General features: G+C 44.1%; 1 protein-coding gene across 1 annotated transcript in view; it reads left to right on the plus strand.

The window, feature by feature from the left end:
• Nucleotides 1–24,708, plus strand: part of rnd2 (Rho family GTPase 2) — a 75,430-nt gene that overhangs the window by 12,195 nt on the left and 38,527 nt on the right. The window lies entirely within an intron of this gene.

Consider the following 24,708-nt stretch of genomic DNA (forward strand, 5'->3'; position numbering starts at 1 on the left):
TTGAAGCTGTGAAGTGTGTGGTATCTCTGATAATCAGCACTCTCTCTGCACCGCACTGAAACATCAGTCTAGGTTTTTAAAATGGGACTGGAGAAGGATTTTAACCCACAGGAAGAAATAATCACGTGTCGAACAACTAATTTGGCTATCAATTATTTCCAGCCTGATATGCAGCAAAGTTTATGGTATATTGTGGGCTGAAGTGCCTCTTCCTGTGTTGTACATCGGTAGAGAATAATTTTACCAGCTATGCCAAACCAGAGAAACATTAACAAAGATGTTTACGGTGTTGCCCTACAGAACTGATTTTTTTTTAACCCCAAACTGCGAGACCAAATTTGTAACAGTGTGCATGTCAAAAGATTGTGCTACAGTTTTCTGTCCAATATTGACTGGCTCTTACTTCAGTATGAAATAACCAGTGGGATCAGCGACCACAGTTCGATTAGGTTTAAGCTAGTTATGGATAGGGACGGAGAAGGTCCATGTGTTAAAATGCTCAGTTGGGGTAAGGCCAACTTTGAGGGTATGAGAGAAGGTCTCGCTCAAGTTGAATGGAGCAGGTTATTTGAGGGGAAAGGGACATCGACCAAGTGGGATATTTAAAAAGTGTACCGATGAAAAGCTCATGGTTGTACGTCCACGTTAGAGTGAAGCGCAAAGTAGACAAACATAAGGAAGCTTGGCTGACAAGAGAAATTGAAGTGTTGGTCAAAAACAAGAAGGATGCATGGGACAGGTATAGGCATCTGGGATCAAGTGCATCCCTGGGGGAATTTCGGGAACTAAGGAGTAAACTGAAAAAAGATGATCAGAAGGGCAAAAAGGGGCCAGGAGATAGCTACGGCGGGTAGCATTTAGGACAATCTCAATAGATTTTATAAATACATAAGGGGGAAAAGGGTAACTAGAGAGAGAATGGGACCTCTCAGGAATTAAAGTGGTCACCTCTGTGTGGAGCCATAGGAGATGGGCAAGGTCTTCATTGAGTATTTCTCTGTATTTACCGAGGAGAAAAGCAGTAGGATGGAGGAACTTGGGGCAGTCAATGGAAGTGGCCTGAGAGCAGTCAGTGTTGCCGTCAAAGTAGTACTGAAGGTACTGTCGTGTATGAAAGTAGATAAATCTTCAGGGCCTGATCCGATATATTCGAGGACATTGCAGGAAATTAGAGTGGAATTTGCGGGAGCCCTGGTTGAAATTTACGAGTCGTCCTTAAACACAGGAGAAGTGCTGGATGACTGGAGGGTGGCAAATATTGTGCCTCTTTTCAAGAATAGCTGCAGGGAAAATGCTGGGAAGTATAGGCCGGCGAGCTTAACATCTGTAGTTGGAAAGTTACTAGAGAGTATTCTGGAGGATAGGTTACACAGGCATTTGGATGGGCAAGGGCTGATTAGGGATAGTCAGCATGGTTTTGTTCGTGGGAGGTCGTGTCTCACAAATCTGATTGATTTTTTTTGAAGACGTGACCAAAAAGACCGATGAGGGCACAGTTGTAGATGTTATGTACATGGATTTCAGTAAGGCATTCGACAAGGTTCCACATGGTAGGCTGAACTTATTTTTGCCTTCAATCACAATGAGGAATGTGGAGGAGTCGATGTGGTGGATGTTCATGTTAAAAATGTATTTGCATGTCTTGTTGCTCTTTATTGGTAGACTGTATGGCAATCTGAATTTCACTCTACCTTAATTGGTACATGTGACAATAAACTCGCCTTGAGTAGGCTGGGTCTCTATTCCATGGAGCGCAGGAGGATGAGGGTGATCTTATAGAGGTATACAAAATCATGAGAGGAATAGATCGGGTAGATGCACAGTCTCTTGCCCAGAGTAGGGGAATTGAGGACAGGAGGACATAGGCTCAAGGTGAAGGGGAAAAGATTTAATAGGAATCTGAGAGGGGTAACCTTTTTACACAAAGAGTGATGGGTGTACGGAACAAGCTGCCAGAGGAGGGTGTTGAGGCTGGGACTATCCCATCGTTTAAGAAACAGTTAGACAGGTACATGGATAGGACAGGTTTGGAGGGATATGGACCAAGGGCAGGCAAGTGGGACTAGTGTAGCTGGGACATTGTTGGCTGGTGTGGGCAAGTTGGGCCGAAGGGCCTTCTTCAACACTGTAGCACTCTATGACTCTACTTCAACAAGGTACTGGCTCTTGTTGAAGTACCATGCACAGTTGTACTTTTATTTTACAATGTAATCTGAAAGTTAAATACAATCAGATCATCTTGTAATAGCAACTTCTTTACTGATGTCTCGGATTTGGAGCCAGGATATGGTGTGCTTGCGTGATTGTCCACGCGTGCTGCGATAGATTAGAGGAGGCGGTCTTTGGTGGGGGGGGGGGGGGGGGGGGGGGGGGGGGGGGGGGGGGGGGGGGTGGGGGGGGGTGGTGGGGGGGGGTGGTATTGGATGCATTCAGTTGGTTAGCTTTCATGACCACGGTGTCAATTAGGAATGGGTTTGAATTTCTGTCAGAGGTGGCCACATTATATTTTTTGTCCATGTTTTATCTGTCTCTCTACACGTAATGTAGAAGGTTTAGGAAAAAAAGGAAACTATGATTGCTGGAAACTGTAATAAAAATAGAAAATTCTCTGAATATCTGAGAGGTTGCTCAGGATGTAAAAGTAAATGTGAGTCAATAGGTTAACACTTGGAAGAATCTGCCTTGCCACTTGCTGCCTGACCTGCTGCACGTTTATAGCACATTTTGTGTTGATTTAATTTACACCTGCTGAATTCTAAATATTCCCCCTCTCTCACTGTCACTTTCCACATCTAATTATTTTGTTGAACTGGCTGTTACGATGTCGAATGAACCAATCTATTCATTCGAAAGAAGCTTGCCGTGGATACAATCTACATTCACATTAAAACTGACTGCAAATGATTCAAATGGATTGCATGTTTATGCTTTAGGGGCTTTGAACTAGCTTCACTCGTGCGAGATCTGGGGCGTTTGTTTTCTAAAATGAAAAGTAAAGATGTAACGGGATTCTCTCCCCTTAATCTCTGCAGCCCAATGTTCTATATCTGGATGAGAAGGTGCAATACGTGCGCTAAGAAACCTTTTGCATCTGTCCCTGTCACTGTAATGTGATGTCTGGGAGCTGTGGTCTGAGTCTCAGATGGGCAAAAGACACAGCTGTGCACAGTTAGACCCTATTCTCTGTGCCAGCCCCACTGAGCTATCCAAACACTATTCCACAACAGGTTAATCTGAAGGGATTCTACTGTGACCCAAATTGAATCATTGCCTGGTGTTTTTAGTCTTTTTGTTAGTTTTCGAGATGCAGCGTGGAAACAGGCCCTTCGGCACACTGAGCCTACTCGGACTAGCAACCCCCACAGACTTACACTATCCTACACACACTAAAGACACTTGTTGCATTTGTACCAAGCCAATTAACCTACAGACATGGACGTCTATGGAGTGCGGGAGGAGTCCCAAGAGCTCGGAGAAATTTCACGCGGGTCATGGGGAGAACGTACAAACTCCGTGCAGACAAGCACCCGTAGACAGGATCGAACCCGGGCCTCTGGCGCTGTAAGGCAGCAACTCTATCGCTACAACATCCTGCTGCCTGCGTTCTCTTCATCATAGTAAATGTCCGCACTCTCAACATTAAAAAAAAGAATCAGTCTCAGTGAGTTATAAATGCTGCCTGACCTGCCGAGTTCCTCCAGCACTATGTGTTTTGCTCCGGATTGCAGCATCTGCAGTTTGTTGTGTGTCCAGTGTCACTGTGTGATGCAGGGAGGCTGAACGTGATGGGGGAAATATGTTAATTTGTAGTGCCCATCTTTTTTTTGAAGAAGATTTTACCACTGATACGTTGTTTCACTCAACGCGACTTTGACCACAAATGGCTCAAGTTAATCTCAACAGTGATGAGAAAGAACATTGTATTTATTACAAGAAAAGTAAAATGAACCCTAAAAATAGATGGGGTCCCTCAAAGACGTCTGTTTGGAATGTTGATTACATTTTCACCAAAGTGAAGGAATTATTTTCCGATCGACTTTTGTTTGCTTTTCTGTTCCTTCCTTCCTTCTTTGCCTTCATCCAGACAGGAGTGTAAATTGTATAAATCACTGTGACATCTGCAGTGGTGAGCGAGTGCATCATTCTTAGTGAAATATAACACCATCAATGTTAGTTTATACCCAAGGTGCAGCACTACACAAACATTGATGTAAAGCTGCAGGAATCGTGTCAGATGTTCAAAAACTCAATCAGGTAGGTTTAAGGAGTGTTACTGAAGAGTACAGCACAGGAACTGTGCGACACAGCTGGTAGAGCTGCCGCCTCACAGTGCCGGAGACCCAGGTCGCAGTGCCAGAGACCCAGGTTCGATCCTGACCTCGGGTGTTGTCTGTGTAGCGTTTGTGCGTTCTGCCTGTGACTGCGTGGGTTTCCTCCAGGTGCTCCGGTTTCCTTCCACATCCCAAAGATCCCAATCTCCTGTAGCTAACACCACACTTACAGGCATCCTATCCAACGTCTCCATGTCCTTCCTGTAAGGAGGGGTCCAATTTTTTTTTATCAGACACCATTTTATCAGCATGCATCACGGCACGGTTTGGGAACAGCTCCATCCAAGACCGCGAGAGAATTGTGAACGCAGCCCAGACTATCACACAGACCAACCTGCCTTGCATTGACTCCATTTACACCTCACGCTGCCTCGGCAAGGTCACCAGCATAATCAAGGACAAGTCGCACCCTAGCCACTCCCTCTTCTCCCCATCGGGCAAAATGTATATGTGTGAAAATGCACACCTTCAGATTCAGGGACAGTTTCTTCCCAGCTGTTATAAGGCAACTGAACCATCCTACCAGCAACTAGAGAACAGTCCTGTATTACTGTCTACCATTGGTGACCCTTGGTCTATCTCTATCTTTACTGGCTTTATCTTGCACTAAACGTTATTCACTGTATTCCCTTTATCATGTATCTGTACACTGTGGATGGCTCGATTATAATCATGTATTGCCTTTCCGCTGACTGGTTAGCAGGCGACAAAAGCTAAACGTGACAACGTGCAGACGAGTACACAAACTCAAGTCTGCACACAATACTCCAACTGAAGCCGAAGCTAAGTATATCTGGAGGAGAAAGCAGAGGTAGTGAAGCAGAATGGGTTCTAGGGTTAATTCTAGAGCTTGAAGAATCTTGGCAGCTGATGGGATGTCTACTAATGGTGAAGCAATGTGGCGGTGCTCAAATAGCCAGACTCGGAGAAGCTCGGATATATCAGTGGTTTATTAAACAGGAGTAGACTATGAGGGAGGGCGATACAATGACAGCTACATTCCTCCTCATTCTAACCTGGCTGTGAGGTTACTTGTGAGTGAATCTTGTCTGTAATTAATTTGGCAACAGAAGTCTTCTGCAAATAGGCTGTCTGTCTGTTTACACTGTTGGATCCTAATTAACATTAACTGAAAATGTGCAGCTTGAGTCCCCAGTGAAGTTGTGTAGAGATTCTCGCTGTGGAGTGATAGCACTAATTTGTGGGTACCGCATTATGTATGTAGAGGCAATCAGCAGTATGGATTGAAATTAATGCATGCAACAATCTGTCATTTTTAGGTTTAAAATAATGGGGAAACCTTGTTCACTGGAGCTGACGGATTTTTACCATGGAAACTTTAGTAACTCCTGGGATTTGTGTGCATGCAGTGTAGAATGAGACCTGCTGAGGAACAGATGGCGTTGCATTTATCACTATGATCCATTGCTAGGCCTGACATGGAGTCCATGAGAGGAACACAGTTTAGCTGAGCTCCCCCAGCTTGGTGTTGCAGAATAGCCTCTCCCAACCTCCTGCCAGGCTACAGAATAAGAACCGAAAGGGGTGCATTGAACATAGACCAATACAGCACAGGAACAGGCCCTTTGGCCCATATCAACCGCGATGAACATTATACCAAGTTAACTTAATCACCTCTGCCCGCACATGATCCATATCCACCCCCCCCCCCCCCCCCCCCCCCCCCCCCCCCCACCCCCTCCATTTCCTGCATTTCCACGTGCCTATCTTAAAGCATTGAGAGGCAATCAGCAGTATGTTTTTCACCCAAAGGGCGTTGGGCGTATGGAATGGGTGCATGGAATGAGCAGCCAGAGGAGGCAGGGACTATTGCAACGCTTTAGATACATTTAGACAGGTACATGGATAGGACAGGTTTAGAGGGATATGGGCCAAATGCAGGTATGTGGGACTAGTGTAGATGGGACATATTGTCCGAAGGGCCTGTTTCCAGTCTATGATGGTACAGACACTTGCTACAGATTTAAATGAAAGTATGCAAAAATTGCGATCATATTGAGCCTGTATTGGTTGTAGCAGATTAAAATGACAAGTTTGGACTACAAGTTCCTGCTGTGAGGTAAATGTTAAAATGACACCTTTAGGCTACATTAAAAACAACTTTTCACTGCCATCCTGATGGAATTTCTAAAACAAATGTTGGATGCATTGTAAACTGTCATTGCATCTGAATGTTGATAGGTGTCGGAGAAATAATCTGTTTATAGAAAATTATGCATAATCCAAAGTGTGAGTGTAAAATTGTGAGTGTGTCATGCAAGCCAAAGAAAAATAAAACCACCTCTGAGGTAGCAACTTAATTTCTTTCTGCCAATAGAGATCTTGCATAATATAGCTCTGCATTATTCTTCTATTTCTCTTCCTAATCGATCACTGTCAGCTATTTATACTCTATTTTAAAAATGCTGCGCTGGAATCTTTGAATGCGTGAGTATTCTAGAATATCATGAGAATACAGTGGGCAGTGCTGTAAATAGCTCTCTATATTTAGTCGGACTGGGAAAAGTGAAAATCTCAGTCTGGTATGTCACTGAAGTCATCCGGTAAAGATCTAATCGTGTAGCTGGCACCGTTTTCCCTTCTTTGGGCAGAATCTGTGAAATGTGTCTATTGCCCACACAGGTATGCACATTATAGATTAGTTTTATCCTTGTAATCTTTCTCCCAGCTTATTTCAGCCCTTTAAGAACTCGTGACATTCACAAAGCCATCGGTCTTTAAGAACGCAATATTGTGTTTCCTCATGTTGAAAGCATTCTCTTCACAAAATGATGAATCCCTTATTTCCCAAGCCCACAGACATTAAAAATCAATAAAGAAATTGTAATGAACTGCAACCATTTGAGGTTCTTTTTTCTTGCAAATCCCATTTGTTGTGTTTTAATTATGTATAAATGTAAAATTGATGGTAACATATTCAGTGACTTAATGACTTGTGGATTCTCTGTTCCGCTAACTCAGAAGGACTCGGAACATTGGCCTGAATCTGTAGTTGCAGCCATGCTGAAACCCCTAATGGTCTCTGTACAGTTTACTGCATCTTTTGATATGTCTAATTTCACTCTGGCATTTGTATGAAAAGTATCAAATGCTAAGAAATGCCTTGGGGGTGAAACGATTCTTAGGATAAAGCCATTTAAGGCATGGGAGTGTGTAGGAAGGAACTGCAACTACTGTTTTATACCAAAGAATGACACAAAATGCTTAGTGGATCAGGCAGCATCCCTGGAGAAAAGAAATCGGTGACGTTTGGGGTCGGAACCCTTCTTCCAGGGTACTCTTCAAGGAAGAAGGGTTCCATCCCAAAATGTCACCTATTCCTATATCCAGAGATGCTGCCTGACCCGCTGAGTTACTCCAGCATTTTGTGACTATATAACGTTTGGACAGACTTGACGGGTATATAAAATTATGAAAAGTGTGGATAAGATAGACAGTCAGAATCTTCTTCTCAGGGTGAAAATGTCAAAGACTACAGGGCATAGCATTCAGGTCATAGATACTATGTGTGGCAAGTTTTCTTTACACAGAAGGTGGTAGGTGTCTAGAACGAGGTGGTGGTGAAAACAGATACAATAGTGGCATTTACGAGGCCTTTAAATAGGCACATGGATATGCTGGAAATAGAGGGATACGGATAATGTGCAGGGAGAGAGGATTAGTTCATCTTGGCATCATGTTAGGCACAGACATTGTGCGCTAAAGGGCATGTTCCTGTGCTGTACAATTCCATGTTCTATACAGTAACCTCGATACGTATGCTGACAGGAATGCTAATCTTTCTTCAGTAGGGGAGTTGGATAGATCTGAAAGTAACCTGCGACGCAATGTGTTATCCATATAACGTAGGAGGATGCAGAGGTTGTGGAGAAAGATTAATGGACTTAGCTCTGCCTATGGCAGTAGGTGCAGGGCCCACTACATCATAAAGTCCATGAAGCACAGCAGCATTTTGCCAACACCTAGTTAGAGGATTAGCAACACCATCAGATATGGAGGAGTTTGGGGGAAAAAAAACGCTCATCGTTAAAAAAAAATTAACATATTGAGAAACAGGAATGGACACTAATTAACATGGCCTGCCACGTATGAAGATTTTCACATACTAAGCAGTCTCTGATAATAAAGATATTGTAGATGGCAGAAATGGTTGCGTTGGTTGAAACATTATGGTACTTAACGCAAATTAATCAATTATCTTCCACACATACCGCACTGATGGAATTTATTTAAGAAGGAACTGCAGATGCTGGAAAATCGAAGGTAGACAAAAATGCTGGAGAAACTCACAAGCCTGTGACAGACATTAGATATGAACATGGATAATGTCCAAGGAGACTAATCACTTTGGCCTCACAGAGTCTAATTTGCACACTTACTCTATGATTGGATGCCTCTAGCTCTTAATTGCTGCAGCAAGATCAGCAGATTGTTTGCAATTAGGAACAAAGAGATATGATGTATTTCCACGTTTTTAAATACTTCATTAGTTTATTATTGTCATGGGTACCGAAGTACAAGTATAGTGAAAAGCTTGTTCTGTGCACTAGCCAGACAAATCGTGCTACACACGTACAATCCATACGGTTACAGGAGTGAAATAATCCTTATAGATCCTCCTATGGAACGGAACGCAGGGAGTCATCATATTCTCACAGAGTGTGGAAACAGGCCCTACAGCCCAACTTGCCCACACCAGCCAACATGTACCAGCTACACTAGTCCCACCTGCCTGCGCTTGGTCCATATCCCTCCAAACTTGTCCTATCCATGTACGTGTCCAACTGTTTCTTAAGCATTGGAATAGTCCCAGCCTCAACTACCTCCTCTGGCAACTTGTTCCATACACCCATCACCGTTTGTGCGAAAAAGGCGTACTGGCGCCATCTTGAAAATTTCAAGTCTCTGAAAAGTCCGATCTTGGCCGAATGAGACGTGCAATTGCTTATTTTCGCACGTTAAGATCTGGCGCCCTGGTTGCACTGGGTCGATGAAGCAGGGGATCAGTCTGGCCCAGCGCGATGCTGTCGGCTTCTTCCACCGCCGCCCCGTGCTGCTGCCGCACAAACCACTCACTCACCCGGCTGCTGTAAAACCTCCTGTGGCTGCCTCCACCAATATTCTGACTTTACAGTCAACAGAAACAACAGCAAATGTACATGCTGAAACTCTTAGCTGAAATCTCTTCCTCAGCTGCAGAATAGGGTTGAATGCCATGTGACTTGATCCCAACTGATCACTCAAACATGTGAACATCACGCTGCTGTTGCTGTGAACTAATGTCGCTATTCATCTCCCTCTCTGTTCATCTCTCTCACTCAGAGAGTGGTGAATCTCTGGAACTCTCTGCCACAGAAGGTAGTTGAGGCCAGTTCATTGACTATATTTAAGAGGGAGTTAGATGTGGCCCTTGTAGCTAAAGGGATCAGGGGGTGAGGAGAGAAGGCAGGTACAGGATACTGAGTTGAATGATCAGCCATGATCATATTGAATGGCGGTGCAGGCTCGAAGGGCCGAATGGCCTACTCCTGCACATATTTTCTATGTTTCTATGGTAGTCTTCACTCCACCTCTACCAGTTTGCCTTGTTTTTATTATTTTCTGGGGCGTCGACTTTGCCAGCAAGGCCAACTTTGATGGCCCATCCCAAATGACTCTGCAGTAATTGTTGGCAGGCCATTTTATTTTGAAGTCCCTCTGGTGATTGTTGTTGGGAGCAGGGTTCTTGGAAGTTGCACCCAGCAAGGGTGAAGGAAAGGCAGTGTATTTTCAAACTGATCTGGTGCTAGAGTTGGAGAGGGTCGTGGAATGGTCTACTCTTGTGCCTCTACTGCCCTCGGGCTTCTTTATGGTGAAGCCTTTATTTAAAAAATGAGCTTCGTATTAGTCTGGTTAAAATAATATCTGCCCTGCAGTCTGGCAGTGTTACACAAATGATGACCCAAATGCTCAGCTTATAAGAGGGATTGATGCATGGCGCAACTTGTGATTCTAAGATTAAAATATTCGACACCAAAACGGAATACTAGTGGGTAATTACACAATTTTCATTAAGCAATGGATGGTTGACTTAATGTTCTTTTGGAAAAAGATGCAAGTACTAACTAATAGGAAAGTAAATCAGATTGTTATGTTATCTTTCTGTTTACCATGTCAAATGCTGGATTAGTATTTTTGCGTCTGTGCCATCTGGCAGTTGTTTCAATTAGCTAACGTCAAAAACCTGTTTCCCAGAAATGATGGACGTTTGCGGTTCTCTTTATGCTGCCGTGGTGATTAGTTAAATATTAAGTTATGAAAGTGCTTGCGTCTGTGGTTTGGATTGAAAATAAAATGGGTCGCTCAGAATTCACAAAAATGCTGGACTTTTTAATCAACATTTCTACAGTTTGCAAGCAAAATGTAAATATTCACACTTGGAGCTTTTTTTAAGAATGTTATTGAAAGTGCCTCTTCTGTTGCTTTAGGAATTCTGCTTTGAGGTGAAGGGGGTGGAGTAATGTAGGTACCTGTGTCCACCTTGGGTGCTTCCAAAGTGAATGGGTTGAGTTTAGTGGAGTCACATGAGGCTGCAGATGCTGGAATCTTGAGCAATAAACAAAGGGTTGGAGAAACTCAGCAGGTAAGGTCGGTGGAGGGAATGGGCAGATGATGTTTCGGGTTGGGACCCTCCTTCAGACCTCCTTGGAGCAGGTTTCTCCCCTCTACTACATCAGTCTGAGAAGGGTCCTGACACGGAACGTTGTCCATTTCCATCCACAGATGTTGAGCTCCTCCAGTACTTTGCCCTTTGCTTAGAATTAGTTAAATAACTTGTCCTGTTACGACAACCAACCCATTCAATCAGGGTGGATCTCTTAGTCGTTGGGTTAAGACCTCCTTCTGTCAAGACAGTGTTTAGCTGGTATACAGCAACCATCCCATGATAATAGTATTCACACCTTCAGTTTTGGGAATGAAAGTCACCCTTGCAAGAAGTTACTGCCAACGATAGAGGATTGAAAGATAAATTCCATTTACATCTTTAATTTCCAAATCATTAGCTAAATCACTTGAAAGTTCATTGGTATTCAAAGTAGGTTGTTGTGTTTTAGTCCATTGGCAACATTTGAATTTATAGTTCAAAGGGGAATGCCATGTGTTTCATTGCATAGGCCCAAGAATGTTCAATATAGGTGTGATGGAGTATCCAGGCACAAAGTACATCCAAGTTGCACTAATATTGAGTGTTGTGCAAGTCTCTCAATGACACATTCAGAGGATCAAGTATCCATTGGTGTGCAACACATCACTGACCCTGCTAGTTGTGAGTCAAGTTTAGAGATACAGCGCGGAAACGGGCCCAACGGTCCACCAAGTCCAGGCGGACCAGCGATCCCCACACGCTAACACTATCCTATACACACTAGAAGACAATATACAATTTTTACCAAAGCCAATTAACCTACAAACCTGCACGTCTTTGGAGTGTGGGAGGAAACTGGAGCACCTGGAGAAAACCCACACAGGTCACGGGGAGAATGTACAAACTCTGTACATGGTCAGGATCAAAGCCGGGTCATTGGCGCTGTAAGGCAGCAACTATACTGCTGCATCACCATGCCGCCCCCAGCTGTTGGGCATTGGACATCTCTCCTTCTCTGCACTATTACAGACTGTGCAAAGGTTGCCGTTTATCCCAGTGTCCGGGCGTTTGTGGATCAGATCTTCTTCTTGCGGCCTGGGGTCAAGAAATGATATGAATCCCGATCTGGTGTTAGGAAGTGGGTGAGTGACGTATTGGCTGAGGGTCCTGAGCTGGAGTTTGGAAGGTCTGGCCAGTGATAAGAATTTAAGAGGCCGTTCAAGCGAGAAGTCCATTGTTAGAACCAGGCCAAGCCTTGTTTAGGAAGCTGCCTTTCAAAACTGATGATGAGCAAATAGCTCCATAAAAGCCATGATGTTCTCTGTACCCCACTGACAGGTTTACATCGGAACCACTTGAGCCAGAATAATCTCTGAGGCAGAAACCTTGCCTCCGTGTCTGCAAAATGTGGGACAGAAGATGATACCCCAATAGTTGTCCAATTAGACTTGACATCATGTGCGTTCCAGACTTCATGTGCGTTCCAGCCGTGCTGGAAACAAAAACAGCCCTAGGCTTTTGAATTTCTGGGCTGTTGCACGTTAGGATTGTACTGAAACTGAATAAAAGTGTCAAAAATAAAATTGGCCATGAACACTTTGGAAAATTGGCTGGCAACAGTGGCCCATCGGTAGTGTTGCTGCCTTCCAGCGACCCGAGTTTGATCCTGACTACGGGTTCTGTCTGTACGGAGTTTGCATGCTCTCCCTGTGACCGCGTGGGTTTTCTCCGGGTGCTCCAGTGTCCTCCCTCACTCCAAAGACGCAACAGAGAGGCTGCATGAACCTGCTGATTCACTCCAGCATTTTGTATTGATTTCCGGTGTAAACCAGCATCTGCAGTTCCATCCTACACACGTCCAAGTTTGTAGGTTAATTGACTTTGGTAAGTTGTAAAATTGTCCCTAGTGTGTAGGATAGTGTTTGTTTACTGGGGTGATCGCTGGTCAGCACGGTGGGCCGAAGGTCCTGTTTCCGCGCTGTATCTCTAATGTCTAAAATTTAAAAAAGCAATAGCAAGTACTGCTTTAAAACAAATGTTTTAAAAAATGGGGATTGGCTTCACAACAAAATTCATTGATGTGCAGTAGTTAAGAATGGAGGTTGGCCGATACAGCTGATAGGGAGCTTATCACAAAGAAAACTTAAGCCTTTGAATTTGAGGATCAAACCCAGCACCTGTGAATAACCTGCATTTAAATAGGTGAATTATCTTTCAAAAAATTCCCCCAAACTAGTTGCTAGTCGTGTTTCGTAGTCAGTTTCTTTTAAAGTACTTTCCCTACAGCTGTAAAATAAAAACTCTTCATGTCTGCAAACAGGCACAATTAACAGAAATATGCAGAGTTAATTTATTTCATCTGGAGTCATGAGGAATGATGTGACTTCAAGTGTGATGCCTCTTAAATTAATGCACAGGCATCTCAAGAGAGTCAGGAGTGTTTAATTATCATATATACACCGACAATAGAACAATGAAATACTGAACTTGCTGCGGCTTAACCGATCCATTGGCGTAATAACACGTAGATAATTATATCATAATAATCAATCATACAAAAAATTAAGAACAGTAATCCTAGGTAACCTACGTAGTGCAAAACCATAGTCCATAGTGTAACCCATGTCACAGTCTATTGACGATCATAGTTGCTGAGGTTAGTGTTGTACAGTGTTCAAGAACCTGATAGTTGCCGGGAAGAAGCTGTTCTTGAACCTGGTGGTCACGGTTTTCAGGCTCCTGTACTTTATTTCCGATGGTAGGAGTGGAATGAGACGGGGAGTTGTGGTTCTTTGTAGTAACTCATTAATGATATAGTCTGAAACGTATGAAAGGCTAACACATACATAAGAATGTATGATGTAGGAGTTGCAGTGAGCATCTGTCATTGTGCGTGTAGGTCTCAGCCCTTTATCTAAGCAAGAATGTCTTGCAATAGAGGGACTCCAGCAATGGTTCAGCATATTAGTTCGGAGATACAGTGTGGGAACAGCCCTTTTGCCCCACCAAAACTGCCCAGACCAACGGTCAGCCAATACACTAGGTACAATTTACCAAAGTCAATTAACCTACAAACCTGCACGTCTTTGGAATGTGGGAGGATCCAGAGAAAACCGACATGGTCACGGAGAATGTGCAAATTCCATCCATGGTCAGGATCAAACCCAGTTCTCTGACGCTGTGGGGCAGCAACTCTACCAAAGCCCCACTGTGCTGCCCTAAAATATTGGTTCACGGGATAGCAGATTTGCTATTTGAGGTCTTTGTTGGCTTGCTTTTAGAGGAAGGAGAGGCGCTTTAATGAACAATGCACTCGGTCATTGAGTACATTGAAGCAAGAGATTGATGGGTTTTTAGATTGAATTGATTGAAAGATACAGCATGGAAACAGGCCCTTCGGCCCACCGACTCCACGCCAACCATCGATCACCTGTTCACAGTAGTTCTACGTTATTCCTCCTTCGTATCTATTCCCTACGCTCTTGTTGGCATGGGAGGCCAAGTAGCTAATGATTGCTTTTATTTCTTATGTTGTTATTTGTCCTCTTGTGCCTACTCTACCATTCTATAAGAGCAATGATTTTTTATTTTGTCATCGTACGTGCTGATATGATGTACCAGCACCTTTAAAGTATAAAAAAAAAGATTTGAAAATGTTTCATATTACAAAAGGTCACTAGAGTTTAAAAAAGAAACTGTATTTATCAAATTAGGTGGTCAGGTCCTTAAGTAGCTTAAGCAGCTTAGAGGACAAAGATCAGACGTAGACAGCACCAGGAAGAAACAATGTGTTCCAGCGAAGATGGACACAAAATGCTGGAGTAGTGGGTCAGGCAGCATTACTGGAGAGAAGGTATAGGTGACATTTTGGGTCGAGGCCCCTCTTCAGACTGTGTTCCAGCAACTTTTTGTCTGTGAAATAAAGCACAGAACAAGATTATTGAGGATCTAGTCACAGACTCAACTCGACTTCTCCAGGTGTTAGAAACATAGAAACATAGAAAATAGGTGCAGAAGTAGGCCATTCGGCCCTTCATGCCAGCACCGCCATTCAATATGATCATGGCTGATTATCCAAAATCAGTGCCCCATTCCTGCTTTTCCCCCATATCCCTTGATTCCTTTAGCCCTGAGCTAAATCTAACTCTTTCTTGAAAACATCCAGTGAATTGGCCTCCACTGCCTTCTGTGGCGGAGAATTCCACAGATTTACAACTCTCTGGATGTATTGTGAGGAATCTCACAATCCTCAATTTCTCTCTAATCCAACGCTCAACCCGCCCTTGACAATACCGAGTGACTGCCTCAACAGCTCTCTAGGTGGGGAAGTCCAATGATTCACAACCATTTCAGACAAGAAATTGCTCTTCATCTCAATTCTTAGCAAGTGATCCATTTTATTGGGACTTCATCCATCTCATTCCCCACCCAAGAAACATTCTCTCATGGTATTGTAAATAAAGCCAAAATATTCAAATGGATATTGGAAGCAGAATACTAGGGTTAATGTAAGAGTTATCAATGGACTTAAACTTAAATCATATGAAATGGGTTTAACTCAGTTTTATGAATATAATTTGAATTAATTCACCTCTATGAAACATTGGTCAATCCAAAAGCCTTTCCAAAATCCCTCAAGCATAAAATTGCATTGGAGACGATTCATTGTGGAAGCAGGTGCCAGATAGCACACCTGTTGCAGCCTGGCGTCTGAGTCATTTTGTTCTTCTTGGGATTAAACGGATAGTAACTCCATTGTGATAAACTGGTTGGATGGATTTGTTCCCTGGGTTCTTGTGTTACGGTGTTTTACCCCTCCAAAGATCGCTACATTTGGGGGGTGGGGTGAGGGTGGGGGGTCCTCAGCTGTTTCACATTGTATCAACTATGAGGTAATACTTTGAAATCCATTGTTTTGGAAAACATTGGTACCAGCGAATCTGACTTTGGTAGCGGTAAATCTGCTCAAACCTAGATATTGAAGTGCATTAGAGCGGTGCTCATTGGGGAGTTTGTACACTTTGGAGACGGGTTCTGAGGAAGCATTCAAAGAGAGAGAGCATGAGAGCAAAGACATTTGTACTCTACAGCTCTGGCTCCATTTAAAGCACAAGCCTTTTATCTGAAAGCTTCTACCATTGGGAATGGAGAGGATTCCAGAGGAGGTTGACTTGTGCAATAGACTGGAGAGAGGCAGATGAAAAAGAGGGAGTTAAATTTGTGATGTTGGTTTGGTTCAGTTTATTTGGGGAGATGATAGTGGCGAAAAGCCTGACTTCCCTGCTCTTATAATCTGTGCCTCAAATCAATTATAATGGTTGTCCTGTGTAGCCTTTATAACCATCTATTGGTGAACATGCCCTCCAAAGTACTTTACACCACTGTATGAAACCTCTTCCCTTCACATTACTGATTTTGAAAAGCTATTTTCGGGCACACACTGACTCATTCTTTTGTTCTTCCTGCTGTGGATGAAGTTCAACTCAGCGTGCATCTGTAAGGAACGGCCCGCTAGGCCAGAACTTGTTTTTCTTCCTCGCAGGAGCTGAACGCTGCCTTCAGTTGTCAAATTGAAGGATCCACATGCTGATCGAAAGTAATAAAATCTGCGTTGATGTTGGCAGCTGGAAGGTTAGAGATGATTGTGAAAGAAATTCTGAGTGAAATTCAACCTAGGATTCTCATCCAACTGGAATATTTGTATTGATATTGAAATGGGACCAATGATGGGTGCGATTGTTCATGGATATTAGAAACATAGAAACATAGAAAATAGGTGCAGGAGTAGGCCATTCGGCCCTTCAAGCCTGCACCGCCATTCAATATGATCATGGCTGATCATCCAACTCAGTATCCTGTACCTGCCTTCTCTCCATGCCCCCTGATCCCTTTAGCCACAAGGGCCACATCTAACTCCCTCTTAAATATAGCCAATGAACTGGCCTCAACTACCTTCTGTGGCAGAGAATTCCAAAGATTCACCACTCTCTGTGTGAAAAATGTTTTCCTCATCTCGGTCCTAAAAGATTTCCACCTTATCCTTAAACTGTGACCCCTTGTTCTGGACTTCCCCAACATCGGGAACAATCTTCCTGCATCTAGCCTGTCCAACCCCTGAAGAATTTTGTAAGTTTCTATAAGATCCCCCCCTTCAATCTTCTAAATTCCAGTGAGTATAAGCCGAGTCTATCCAGTCTTTCTTCATATGAAAGTCCTGACATCCCAGGAATCAGTCTGGTGAACCTTCTCTGTACTCCCCCTATGGCAAGAATGTCTTTCCTCAGATTAGGAGACCAAAACTGTACTCAATACTCCAGGTGTGGTCTCACCAAGACCCTGTACAACTGCAGTAGAACCTCCCTGCTCCTATACTCAAATCCTTTTGCTATGAATATATTGGAATGATTGCTACTTTCTTTAATCCATCTGTCTAATCCAAGACTGAACAACGGCTTTCTATCCCAAGATTCAGACAATACAAACACATTTGCTGTTATTTAGACACATATCTTTCAACAAGGATGCAGCTTTTGAAGTGCTGAGGCAGTGATAGGAATTGGAGAGGATGATGTGGCCAACTTCAGCAGCAGAGTCCCTGCGTAGAACAGCCATTTCCTCTTATGTTGCTTTCCAGTCTTAAAACAATTGCATTTCCCGATTCTGTTTGGCTACACTGATATATATTTTAACCACAAAGAGACAAGGAACTGCAGATGCTAGAATCATGAGCAGAACAAACCCAAGTGCCGGAGGAGGTCAGCGGGTCAGGCAGCATCTGTGGTGGGAATAGACGGACTATATTTCTGCCCGGGACCCTTCCTCAGAGTCTGAAGAAAGGTCTTGACCTGAAGCATCACCCATCTACCCCCTCTGCAGATGCTGCCTGACATACTGCTCGGGTACTCCAACACTTTGTGTTATATTTTAAGCTTCCTGGTTTCAGTTGGATTTTTAATTGTGTTTGGGAAAGGACTAAGCAAATTAAAATAAATAGTGGGCCATCGCAGGGCAGGGAATTGTAAAATTAAATTATTGGACGAGTAGAAAGGGCCTGTATCAACAGAATTTAAATATTTCCATCCGAACAGAACATAAAATAATAAACTGACACTTGGAGGTTTTCACAACATCGGGCAATACTAGAGTCAAGAATGTTTAATGTCATTTATACCAAAAATAGACCAATAAATGTTTTACTTGCTGCAGCTAAACCATTAACATCATAATACTGATAAATTTACAATAATCTTTAATATAAGACATGAACATACGTAAGTAATACTAAGTAACCATAATAGTCCAAAACCAAAGACTGAAGTGCAAACAAAGGTACAGCTCATCAAAGATCATGGTTGCTGGGGTTGAAAGGATCGACTGGGCTTGGATTCACTGGAATTTAGAAGGATGAGAGGATATCTTATACGATACATATACGATTCTTAAGGGATTGGACAGGCTAGATGCAGGATAAATGTTCCCGATGTTGGGGGAGTCCAGAGCTAGGGGTCACAGCTTAAGAATAAAGGGGTAGGCCATTTAGGACTGAGATGAGGAAAAACATTTTCACGCAGAAAGTTATGAATCTGTGGAATTCTCTGCCACAGAAGGCAGTGGCGGCCACTTCACTGGATGTATACAAGATAGATATAGCTCTGAATACATCATTTTGGTTGATCAGCCATGATCATATTGAATGGCGGTGCTGCCTTGAAGGGCCGAATGGCCTACTCCTGCACCTATTTTCTATCATTCTACGTTAGTGTTGCGTAGTATTCAAGAGCCTGTTGGTTGCCGGGTAGAAGCTGTTCTTCAACCTGGAGGTCATTGTTCTCAGGTTCCTGTAGCACCTTCCTTATACAAGAAATGTATGTTTGTTGGTACGTCAGAAGAAACCTTCCTGCACTCTTTGAATAGCGTTTTGGAATGTTTTAATGAGAGGAAAGTCTCAGTTTGACGTTGCTTGCAAAACAAGGGATCTGTGGCAGTGTAGCACACCTGTGGTCCTGTACTGAAGCACTAGTCTACCTGAGTGGGAGTTGAACGCAGGACTGTTCAGTATGAGAGGTAAGATGCTACTAACATGCAATAGCTGCCATCCTACAAAGGTCTCAACTAAACTCCGCCCTCAAGGAAATATTCAGTGATGCTCCTGAGCAGCAAGGTGGAGGTACACAAGAATGTTCCGATGTAATTTCTGCAGTGCTGTCCAATTAATTATCTTTAAAATGGTTGCAGGTTTGTCTTTTGATTTAAAAAAAATAATGAATCTTTGATCCAGTTGCAATGAAGGAACAGTCATATGGTCATAAGTGATAGGAGAAGAATTAGGCCATTCGGCCCAGCAAATCTATTCCGCCATTCAATCATGGCTGATCTATCTCTCCTTCCTAACCCCATACTCCTGCCTTCTCCCCATAACCTCCGACACCCGTACTGATCAAATCATATATTTTCAAGTTAAGATAGTGAGTGAGTTGAAGGAAAACACATGAATAATGACACTCTTGGTGCTTATTGCCCGCAGACAGGTGGTGAAGACATTCAATTGAAGAAGACTTGTCAGGTGTATTTATAGTGGACCGAGTGATTGTGAAGGGGAATTGGGTGCTCATCAAATTATAGTGTTGAGGTTTGGGAGCAGTAAAATTTCTGTCTGCATTGCGATCAAATTTCTCTTTGCTGCAGACTGCTGCTCTCGAAAACAAATTTCCAGTTAAGGAGACACATCATGGTAATCGCAACAATCTTAATAGATTGTTGAAAAGCAGATATCAGGAAATTCGATATTAATGTAGATGATCCTTTTCTGTGCCACAGTCAAAGCCACTTACAATTCTCATTACTGTATTTCTGAGTACATCAACCACTTGCAAGATGCTGGACAAGAGTCTAGGACTAGAGGTCATAGCCTCAGAATTAAAGGACAGTCTTTTAGGAAGATGAGGAGGAAGAATTTCTTTAGTCCGAGGGTGGCGAATCCGTGGAATTCTTTGCCACAGAAGGCTGGGGAGGCAAAGTTAGTTGATATATTTAAGGCATAGATCAGTACGGGTGTCAGAGGTTATGTGGAGAAGGCAGGAGAATGGGGTTAGGAGGGAGAGATGGATCAGCCTTGGAATGGCGGAGTAGACTTGATGGGCCAAATGGCCTAACTCTACTCCTGTTCCTTATGAGTTATGACCTTATGACCTTATGAATTGCAGATGCTGGTTTACACAAAAGAAAACAGAGTGCTGGAGTTCTTCTCCTATCTCTTATGATCTTATGACATGACCATCAGTGAAACAGTTGGAACATCTATACTACCAGCCTAAGCCATAACAGAGGCCGCACATCACAAAATGACCAACCCAGTAAGAGTGTGGTGAACAACACACCACCTGAGTTAGCCCAGTTTGCTTTACTTTAGAGATACAGTGCGGTACAGGCCCTTCAGCCCACTGAGTCTGCACCGGCCAGCGACCCCCGCACGCTAACGCTATCCTAAACAAACTAGGGACAATTTACAATTATAGCGAGACTGTCAGCCTACAAACCTGTACGTCATTGGAGTGTGGGAGGAAACCGGAGACCTATTATAGTGTTTCCTCTCAGCTTTGCATACTTATTGTTCAGTTGGGGCAATAGCTGGTTAGCAAAGACTTCTCTCAGGCACGTAAGGCTGTGAATCTCTTCCAGCAGTCTACAGGTTCACCACCATATTCAGACACACTTAGTTCCAGAGCCTTTCTGGATTATCCATTTAGCTGGACCAACAGAGGTCATGGCCGGGACCGGGATCGGGACCGGGACGGTCCACCTAGGCCGCCGAGGAGCCGAGATACCGGCCCACAAAGTCGGCGTCGGACGTCGTCTATGGGAACGGATCTGCCGGTTTCGTCCGCGCTGGGGTTCCACAACACCGGCCTCGGGGTAAAATCGACCCACCGACCAGCGTGGAAGTTCTGATGAGTTAGAGATCGGCCACCTCACCCAGCTTATGCGCCACATTTGGGGGGGGGGGGAGGAATTTGTGTGTGATCTGGTGATTTTGTCCGGATTTGTCCGCAATGGGCTAAGTGTTCGGCTGGCGACCGGAAGGTAGCCGGTTCGAATCCCGCTTGGAGTGCATACTGTCGTTGTGTCCTTGGGGCAAGACACTTCACCCACCTTTGCCTGTGTGTAAATGTAATGTAATTATGTGAAGCACTTTGCGGTCAATGCAAGTTGACTAAAAATGTGCTATATAAATAAGATTATTATTATTATTATATTATAAAGGTGTCAGACAACCAGTTGCTGGAAAATTGGTGGTGGACCTGTATTTTCCCCTTAACAACCCCTGTGTATAATAATAATAATAATAATATATTTATTGTCATTGCACATCAGTGCAACGAGATTTAGTATGCAGCTTCCAACCGATGTCAAAAATAAATAAATAAAATAAATAAATAAATGTGCGACGTGAGTATCTGAGGGAGACAGTCCAGGGGGGATGGGGGGCACTCAGCAGGGCCGGTTCAGAGCCGCTATAGCTCTGGGAATGAAGCTGTTTCTGAGTCTGGAGGTTCGGGCGTAGAAGGCCTTGTAACGTCTGCCGGAGGGAAGTAGTTTGAACAGTCCGTTACAAGGGTGTGAGGAGTCTTGATGGATGCTGACGGCCTTCCTGAGGCACCGTGTGTGGTAGATGCCCTCCAAGGCTGGTAGCTGTGTCCCAATAATCCTCTGTGCTCTGTGGACGACGCGCTGAAGAGCTCTCCTCTCCGCCTCCGTGCAGCTGAGATACCACACAGAGATGCCATACGTTAATATGCTCTCTGTGGTGCAGCGGTAGAACGTTGTCAGCAGCTGTTGGGGCAGACCAGTCTTTTTTAATGTCCTCAGGAAGAGCAATCGTTGCTGTGCCTTCTTGAGCAGCGCAGCGGTGTTGGTGGACCATGTGAGGTCCTCTGAAATGTGAGTGCCCAGAAACTTAAAGCTGGACACTCTCTCCACACTTTCCCCGTGCGGGTGTGGGGTATAAGCCTGTTGGCTGAGTTGCTGGAGGAAAGCCATTCGTTCGTTCACTAGCAGCCGTCAAGGCCAGAACAGTCAGTGCCTTCAGAAAAGATGATGAAAAGAGTGACAGAGACTGAATGGATTGCTTTTTTCTGACCTTCCGGAAAGCCCTGTGGGGGACAGTCGTCTATGTTTTGAATTCTCAATGCATGAGTTCACTAAGCCCAAATCTGCTTAAAATCTCCAATGCATGGGGGGGGGGGGGGGGGGGGGGGGGGGGGGGGGGGGGGGGGGGGGGGGGGGGAGTGTTCTTCGTCAAAAATCTACTGTTGTGAAGCAGACTTTGCAGATTTACAGAGAACGCCCTTGTTAAGTATTCTGGTTTGACTACACTAGTTGGTGCAAGCTCCTTGAAACTCACAGGAATGATGTACGCGCCTTCTCCCCTTTGACCAACCACTGATGGTCCAACCTTTGACAGTTGGGTGGTGGCACAAGTGGCCGTGTGACTCTAAAGCCTGGAATGGGTTTGGATTTTGCGAGCAGTAAAATGATGCCCGTTTAGAAAAGGCAACCATGCACGATTTTAATGTGTCTCGCTTGTGCTGACTGCCATAGCCTTACACACGCATGGTAAAGTTCTTGGCTCCTTTATGGGACAACAGTTCAGGTACAGGTTGCATCTGTGGCGAATTACACTGACATTGCACCTTTAATGTAAGTTCCTAAACCTCTTCATGGAAATAGAAATGATAGGAATGTAAATTTAGCTTAAAACAAGAACTGACCAGAGAACCTGACACGAATGGAGGCGTAGAAATAGGGTAATTAAAAATAATGTAATGTTTGAGAGGGCCATTTTAGCCAACATATACTTTAATAATAAGGTTGTCACCTGTAAATTAGGTTCCTGATGGCAGGATAGCATGAATGTTGGCAGATGTTTATTAGATGTAGGTTAACTTGGTCACTGTAAAATTGCCCCTAATGTGTAGGGAGTCGATGTGAAAGTGGGATCATGTAGATCGGCATGAAGCCAGTAGGCTGAAGGGTCTGTTTCCAGGCAGTGTCTCTAAAACCAGAACTAAAAATGGGCACTAAAAGGAAGAAAAAAAGACACATAGTTATTTATGGTATGAAAATTAGATTTAAAGAGATCAGATTGCCAGACGGTGCTCCAGTGGTGGCAACCCGACTCGGGGCTGAGACGGTGCTCCGGTGGCGGCGGCACGACTCGGGGCTGAGGCGGCGTTCCGGTGGGTGAGGCGGCGTTCCGGCGGCGGCGACCTGAATCCGGGGCTCGGCCGCAGGCCAGTGGACGACATCGCTGGGAGCTCGCAGGTCACAGGCTGGTGACCTGTTTTTACGGAGCTCCCGCGGCAACAGCTGCGTCCGCTGGACTGGAGGGCGGCATCTTCGGCAGCTGCAACCGCCCCGGGCCGCGGAGCTTGAACGGGCCCGTTCGCGGAGCTCGGTTGAGCCGCGGGACTGACTTACCATCGCCCGGTGGGGTAACAACATCGGAGGCCTGGATCGCCTCAGCGCAGAGGGAGAATAAGGAGGGAAGAGACAGTGAGGAGGTGCCTGGTGAACTCACTGTGGTGGATGTTAATTTGTGTTTATTGTGTGTTTTGTTATTTATTATTATATGTATGACTGCAGGCAACGACATTTAATTCAGCCTGAAAGGTCTGAATGACAAGTAAAGGAATCTAATCTAACCAACTGCGGTTAGCAGTCACATTGCACACACGAATGGCTAAAACTTCTTAAAAGAACCAGGTTTAAACTGTAGATCAACACAAAGTGCTGGCGTAATTCAGCGGGTCAGGCAGCATCTCTGGCAAAAAAGGGTAGGTGACATTTCAGGTCGAGAACCCTTCTTCATAAGCGTTACTCCAGCATCTTTGGAATAAAGCAGCATCTGCAGATCTTTGTTACTGCACTATGATTAAACTGTCTTCTGTGTTAGTCTTCACTTAATCTTTTGTTGAGATTTCTAGGTCAATAAAACAATCACATGAGCTGGTTCCACATTATCAATGTATGAAAAGCAAACAGGTCGCTTCCTGTTTCATGTGTACTGTATAAAAACGACCATTGGGATCTGTACAATAACACTGATTGGACAGAGACTCGAGTTCGGAGACATTAAACTTTTTTTTCAGCAAATTGATCCGAGTTTTATTTATTTATTCCAATCCCCAGCCAGTTCTAGTTTGTTCACTTCTGATGAATTATTGGACCTGGAGACCAATCGATAAATGCATGGCAGATTAACTGAGCAAATGGCATGAAACTTCCTAGTTTTATAACACAACCACAGAATGTGGAATGTAGAACGGTGCAGCAAGGAGCGGCCCCTCGGCCCACGATGTCTGTGCTGTACTTGACGCCACTTTAAACTGCACACCTGCACACATGTGGCCAATATACCTCCAAAGATGTACAGGTTTGTAGGTTAATTAGCTTGGTAAATGTAGAAATTGTCCCTAGTGGGTGTAGGATAGTGTGTTAATATGCGGGGATCGCTGGTCGATGCGGTCCCGGTAAGCTGAAGGGCCTGTTTCCGCGCTGTATCTCTAAACTAAATTCTCCGCCTATTCATGTGCCAGACTAGATTTCTCTTCAACTTTATCATATATGCTTCCACTATCTCCCCTGACACCAAGCCTTTCCAGGTAAAACAGAAACAATTGACGTAAATCTCCTTTAAATTTTCCCCCTCACACCTTAAAGCTGCAATGTCTT

This window comes from Leucoraja erinacea, chromosome 27, assembly GCF_028641065.1.
Source record: "Leucoraja erinacea ecotype New England chromosome 27, Leri_hhj_1, whole genome shotgun sequence".
NCBI lineage: Eukaryota > Metazoa > Chordata > Chondrichthyes > Rajiformes > Rajidae > Leucoraja > Leucoraja erinaceus.